Here is a 7,230-nt window from a genome sequence, read left to right on the forward strand (position 1 = left end):
CGGAACGAGTTCGAAATGACATATGGGTACCCCAACCGACGCCTCCTCTACACCCGGAAAAACACAGTCCAGAGAAGCCACTTCTGGGACCCAAGACCCAGCCAACGGCTCCGTGAAGACAGAGAGGACTGGGGGAACTCGAACTGGGCTGTGAGGGGCCACCACGCATTTTCATAGTTTACAAGGGTAAAGCAATTACGGCTTCAGTCGTTCATGAATAAAGCCTCTTTAACGTTTTAATGAGAACATTAAACTCGGCTTCACTCGGTCTGGCCTCCCTAGAAAGTCTGTTAGCCTCACAGAAAGTTTCTTTAAAAAGCAGTAATGGAACTGCAGGCCTGTCTGTGCCCCACGGGGCATGACTGGGCCGCAAACAGCAGCTGCGATATTTCTGTCCTGAACCAGCCCATAGATTTTGACAAGACTCCAGTTTGGTAAATGAGAGGAGACATCTAAAGAAATACCTTCATCTTTGCAGTATTTGTGTGCTAGTGTGTGCACACTCATCTTAAATCTGACTTGTCTCCTAATTCGCTTTGTATGTTATATACACAGCGCTGAGTACAATGTGTGACTCGATAAATGTTAAATCATACTTTTCCGCTCTTTTCCCTTAATCATTCTCTACCGCCTCTTTCCTCCCTCGTACCGTGACTGATTCCCGCCAAGGCTACCAGCTGCCATCCTCCTGGATACCCATTAAATTCAGCAGACAACCTAGAAGCTCCAGAAGCCAAAGGTGAACAAGAAATAATTGTCAGACTCACAGACTTAACACGAATATCTGCCTCTTCCTCTGAACGAAACCCGGATCGGTGTGAATGAAAGAATCTGTCGCTTGAAAACCGAGAAGGAGGGAAGAGCTAAGCGAAGCGGATGGGTGTTCAGGTCACTCCTGCGTTCGGCTCTGGGACATTTACTGAGCAGGTACCAAGGGCCGAGGACTGTTCCTCATGATGGGAGGAGACACAGACCACTCCCCCGCAGATCGGGGCAGAGACAGGCAGTGAACAAACAAAAAAGAAATGTCTAACATGGGCGGTGGGGTGGAGGGGCCGCTTAAACTGGGGGGCGGGGGGAGGGGCGGGAAAAGCCACGCAGAGCGAGAAGCCACAGCGGGACCCCTGCAGCCACGAAGGGCCGTGGCGGGGCCGGACACACGCGCTGCTCAGGGCAAGAGGCCAGTCCGAACAGGCTCGGGGCGGTAGGGCTCCAGGACAATGACATTCGGGGAGAAGGTAAAACCATGGAGACGGTGAAAACACGGGTGGCGCCAGGGGCTGCGGAGAGGGAGGGCAGGACAGGAGGGCAGTGACCCTCGTCCGCATGATGCCATATGGTGGGCACGTGCCATTCCACGTCTCTCCAAACCCACGGAACGGAGCGCCCCAAGAGCGAACCCTGGTGTTCGCCGTGGACTCGGGGTGCCGACGGCGTGTCACACAGACTCCTCGGTGTGACACATGTCCTGTCTGCAGCAGGGTGTACAGGGCGGATGCAGGGGGGTGGGAGCTATAGGAGGACTCTCTGGACTTTCTACTCAACTTTGCTGTGAGTCTAAAACTACTCTAAAAAAAAATAAAGCGCTTTTAAAAACCCTGACGGCCAGAAAGGGTGCAGCGTGCCGAAGGGCTGACAGGCGACCGGCGGGCCCGGCGGGAGCGTGAGCCGGGTGCATGAGCCGGGCTCACGCTCAGCAGCTCGAATTTCCCGCGGAAAGCACCGGGAGCACCGCCTGGTCTGGAGCAGGCTTCCTTGTAACCCGCTTTCCAGTTCTGCGAGGTCCCCGTGTGGAAACTGTGTGCAAAGCAGAGGCCCAGAGGCCGAGAGGCCGGCCCGGCCCAGGGCGGGGCCAGGAGTGGGAGGATTTGAACTACATTTCGAAAGAAGAGCTGACGGGGTTGGTGGCGGAGAGATGGGGGAGAAAGAGAAATCAACGATGACTTCTGAACGGGACGGGACGCCACCTGCTGAGATGGGAGGACCACGTGCGAAGGCCGCGTGAGGGGCCACGTGAGGGGCCACGTGGCCGCCCCCGGGAAGCGGGGAGTCCAGGTCCACCGAGATCACTCTAGTTCGGCTTGACTGACCTCTCCCTTCGTGTGAACGGGAAACGCATGAGCGCGTGATAGGTCCACGCACGCACACACTCACATACGCCCGGAGCTGTACATATCCGGAGACACGCGGACACGTACAAGGTTAATTGATGCTTTCTGCAATTCACAGAGCGTTGGTATCGTGTCAACGAGCTTTCGAGGAGCCCAGCGAGTTTGCTGTCGCCGTGACTGCTGCCCTCTTTTAACTTGAAAGGAAGCTGAGGGCCAAACGAGGCGGAGAATCCTGCCGAAGGTCACACAGCCGGCCATCGGCAGGGCTGGAGCCGGAGACGGGGTTTCCTCCCGGGGAGCCTGGCCAGCAGCGCCCTCCACGTGAGGACTCGCCTTCCCGACGAGGCGGGCGTGGACGTGCCGGGGCCACCTGGCCTCCAGCTCGTTCTGTCTAGGTGCTATTTAAATAATCTAGGAGAGGTGGCTGGGCAAACTAGAAAATCAGTAACACGAAAGCAGACCTCACGGAGGACGAATCGAATGTTCAAGCGCGGTGTGACAAGGGTTTTTAAAAAGAAATTTTTCGTTATGAACGACAAGGCCTCCCTCTCATGCGCAAGCCCTGCTCCGTGTCACACGGACGGCCCTTCCCCAGACGTGTGCCCGTGACGCACAGGTGTGACAGCACCTCCTCGAACGCCTCCCCCGGGACTCCGCGCCTCTGCCTCGGGTTTCTCGAAGCACAACAACAGCACCGCACGCATTTTAGGAAAAAAACAAAAACACTGGAAAACCGAATTGGGGGCCGGTCAGGTCTCTGCGACATTAATTGAAGACGTAAAATTCAACGAGACGGAAGTAGCGTGAAAAGCATTCGGGTCGCACCAGAAGCAAACTCGGGGGGCGACTGCGAGGCCCGACACGCGCTTGCTCTGCACGCTGCCTGTGCACTTTCTGGAAACAGGCCCCGTTTCCCACCCGCCAGGCTCGCTGTCAGGGCTGCGGGACCCCGGCCACAGCACCCTTAAGGCTGGGGGTGGGGGCGGGGTGTCTGCCTGCGTTTCCCCCACCCCTTCCCCCGTGAGTCAGACCGTCCCTGTCCTCACTGAACGCGGGGTGTTTGTTTTCCTGTTGATTTGCGGACTCCCTCGCTGCTGTCTCTCTCCGATCGTGTGTTTGTGAAGGCCCCCTGCGCTGCGGGCGCAGCCCCCACTGACAGACGACACGGTCACAGCTGGTGATCCCTGTAATAACCGGACTACGAGGAGCCCAGGAAGGGGCTGCAGGAGACAGGAGTTTGAGGTGTGGGTCCGCTGTGCCCTAGCCTCCGACCTGGAGATTGAGAAAACCACTTTTCAGGGCTAAAATCGGGCCGGTCACGTGAGTCAAGATGGGACTCACTGTCCTTCGCCACTGATGTTCCGACCAGACGCTTTCACAGAGCTACATGAGACGGACGTGCTCTCTGCGCACACACACGGACAAGAGACACTCGCCCTGCTGGGGAAACACCCGGGCGGCCTGCCCCCGGCGCTGGCCGTGCCCCGCCCAAATCAAAGTCGCACCGAGGCCTCGCTCCCATCCATTGTGCCCACAGAACCCTTTTTACTGCTCAGACACCATCATTTTCCTAACTGTATTTTCTCGAATTGTTCAAATGGTATTCCTTTTTTGATAGTGCGGTGACTGAGATTTGCAAAGAGAACGCAGGAAAGACAGATGGCCAGAGGGGAGGCAAGCCGAGGGTAACTCACAGGCGATCTGATTCAGAGTCTGCTCCTGGGGAGACTCTAAGTCAGTAAGTAAGATGGACGGGTGACGGGAGGCCTGGAGGCGGACGAACAGATGAAGAGGGGCCCTCAGCAAAGCCGTGGAGTAGAACCCAGGGCGGCACCCAAGGTGGCAGGCCTTTGACACCACTACGGGACATCTTAGAGGCCACCCCAGAGGCCTGAAAGACACGGCAGCAGGGAGCCAATGGCACCTACCACTGGAAACGATAAGGAACCGAGTAGGTAAAAATAAGGCAAAGACAGACGACGCTCTGCTCCCTTTAGAGGCAAAGCAACCTCCCCGCACGTCTAGTTTTCTATATTCTTTTTCCCTTGGCAGCTTGAGCCCAGTGTCAAACGCCCTATTGTCCTCACAGGACACCTGAAACCCTAGCCTGCCAACGATCATGGTGATGATCCTATGAAGACGTATATACAAGTAGATACTACAACTTTCTTTCAAAGCGTTTTTCACATTTGTTGTATCATTTGATTCCCATAGGAGTATGTGACACAAGCGCTATTAAGTAAATGGATCCGGGTTCAGAGAGACTTAGAATCTTGCACAATGCACACGAGTGAAGAAGCAGCCTTCATTCGGATATAGATCTTCTGACTTGAGAGCCTGTGGTGTGATTCCTGGAACATGCCGTTAGTATATTTCTTGTTTTCTAACTGTACATGCTGATAGCGTCATTATTGCAGACTTCACTGATTCAGAACCGGTGAGGTGATCAAACATCGTCCGATCCCCCCGCGATGAATGTTGTGCATACAACACAGGGACAGGACGCTGGATGGGGGAGCCGTCACCCAAAGGTGGGAAAAAAGCAAGCTTGCCTCTGCTTAACCATCAGCACCAACGTCACCAACTTAGCACGAACATGCAATCGAAAGAGAAATGGATTTGCTTATTATAAGTGATTTCATCGTTTTCATAGCTAATCGATGCTTTTTTTTAATTAAAAAAAAAAAATCCCGTCAAATAGAAGGTCTAATCTTAAAGAAATAGTACTGAGTCTACGAGCTAAAATAATAATAAAAGAAAAACCCATGGTTTTATCAAGTGTGTTTATTATTTACTATATTATCCTATAGTTCAAATTTTCTATGAATTCTTTTCTGCCTTTCCTTAAAGAGTCCAGCATAAAGCTGTTTTGAAATATTCGCTGAGTGGATGAATGAATGAATGAATGAATGAATGTGTCCATCGAGCTGTACTCCCTGACAGCTTAAGAATAAAATGCCACTTGCCTCAGACACCATGGAACACCCTTGGCTCTGGAGTCACACAGACGCAGATTCAAATCCTGCTGTTTGCCAACTACATCTCTTGAGCAAATTACCTCACCTCCTGATCCTAGGCTTCCTCATCTACGAAACGGGAATCCCACTGAGACCACGAAGCTTTGGTATGAGGATCAAATTAAGCCACAGACCTGGCACGTGGCTTAGGCGGCAGAAGTTGCTACAGCGTGTTTATCCTCTGCCCCATTCCACATTTCACGTGACTCCTTCCAAACCAGCCTTTACGATGGCGCCATGGCAGACAACACCCTGTCGTAAAGCTAATGGCTAAACATCAACTGTGTTTACAATGATGGTCGAGTTCCCTCCACTAGCATCAAACTTATCTATTCATGGTCCAGAGATAAGTCATCGTGCACAGCAGGTGTTCAACAAATTCTGATGACTTTTGAGTAAATGTCCCAGTTGAGTGAAGCTCATTCTTTCATGCAAAAAAAATATTTTTTCTATCTGAAAGTTTTCTAAAATATGTTATGCACTGAACCACTTTGCCAAAAGAGAAGGGTGAAAGAACTTTCATCGTGTTTTTTCTCGATTTAGATTTAGGATTATCGACATGAATTTATTAAGACTTAGCACTGTAGAGTTACAGTTCTTTGGTGGCTTTGTAAGTCAGCACATTTGCTCTCACTAAATGTCCTCACAGTTGAATGCTGTGATAATTCCTTTCATTTCTTCCTCTGGCCAGCAGCTTCGGCTCCTGGAAGGCATGAGACACCGGGGAATTGACAAAACGAAGTCCTTGTCATCTTCAAAGTGTGGACCGGAAATCATTCTCGGGTATTTCTCACCTGTGGCCTCTTGACACACACATTTGCTATAAGCTTCAAGGAGGGCCCATATCTTCCTCAGTTCAAGGAGGACTGCTCTGTCCCTAAGGTCCTGCTCATGCTAGGCACTCAACAAACATTTACAAAGTAAATTAACAGAGCAAACGGTATGCCATCTTTGTAATTGCTGTTTTCGATTTGGAGGCTTTGCTCTAATCCATGACTAGCCCCCTTACTCATTTGGGGCTGTACTTCTTCATCTGCAAAATAAGGCAATTGGATTACATTATCCCTATGATCCTTTTGAACTTGAACCGTCCGTGATCCTATACTTCTGGCACATAGACGTGCTCCAGATGATACAGTTGCTGGACACCTGAGCACCAGAGAAATCAGGCATTAGAGAACGAAATGAATAAACAAATGCGCCCTTTCCCCTCAAACCCAGTGCCGTGTGAAAAGTCATCATCCTTGTATCATGGCAATAAACGCAGAAAGACTTAGCTCTCTTCTTTCTTTCTCTAACCCCTAATACCATATATCAGAGTAGAAATATTGACTTTGGAGTGTAAACATATTGATTTTTTTTTCTGTGTCAAATGTCTATAATAAGTAAAAAACCTAGTACCTCTCAAAAGAAGTCAACTGTGTTCAGGCAGTTTCCTTAAAGGAAATCATTTTCTAAGAATTAAACTCAGTGTTTTCACTGGCCCTGTGTTCCTAGTTATTTCTTCAAATGCCACTCGGTTCATATATTAACTTATCGGCTACATTTGTTTAAATAATACTAGCGTATCACTCTGAGCAGAAATTCAACTTCTTTAAACTACAATTTAACTCATTTCAAATGGTAACTTTTCAATTAAGAGAGTTTATGAGTTTCACACAAAAAGGAAGGAGATGCTTTCGAATAACGCGTCGAATGTTTGTCATCCGGATCACGTGGGAGGACCTGAGGGGCACAGCCTCGCTCCCGGAGGCCTGCGGCGGGAGAGGCCTTGGGCGGCGTTCTCTTCTAGGCAGGACGGTGTTACTTTACTTAATTCAAAGCCTACTTTCCTCAAACACTGCGCCACATTCTCAAGAGGATACGAAAAGTGAATAAAATATACTCTCCCTGCCGTGGAGGAGATGCGGCAAGGCCAAGTGGACAAAGAGCAGTGACTCTGGGCAAAGATCGCCTAGGATCAAATCCCAACCGTGCCATAATTAGCTGTCAAACTTGGGCAAGTTACCCAGGCTTTCTGGTCCAGTGTCTTTATCTGTGTAATGATGATGCTAACCGGACCCATCTCCTAATGTTGTTATAAAGATCAGATGTGTTATTAC

The sequence above is a fragment of the Pteropus vampyrus genome, unplaced genomic scaffold (genome assembly GCF_000151845.1).
Source record: "Pteropus vampyrus isolate Shadow unplaced genomic scaffold, Pvam_2.0 Scaffold154, whole genome shotgun sequence".
In the NCBI taxonomy this organism is placed as follows: domain Eukaryota; kingdom Metazoa; phylum Chordata; class Mammalia; order Chiroptera; family Pteropodidae; genus Pteropus; species Pteropus vampyrus.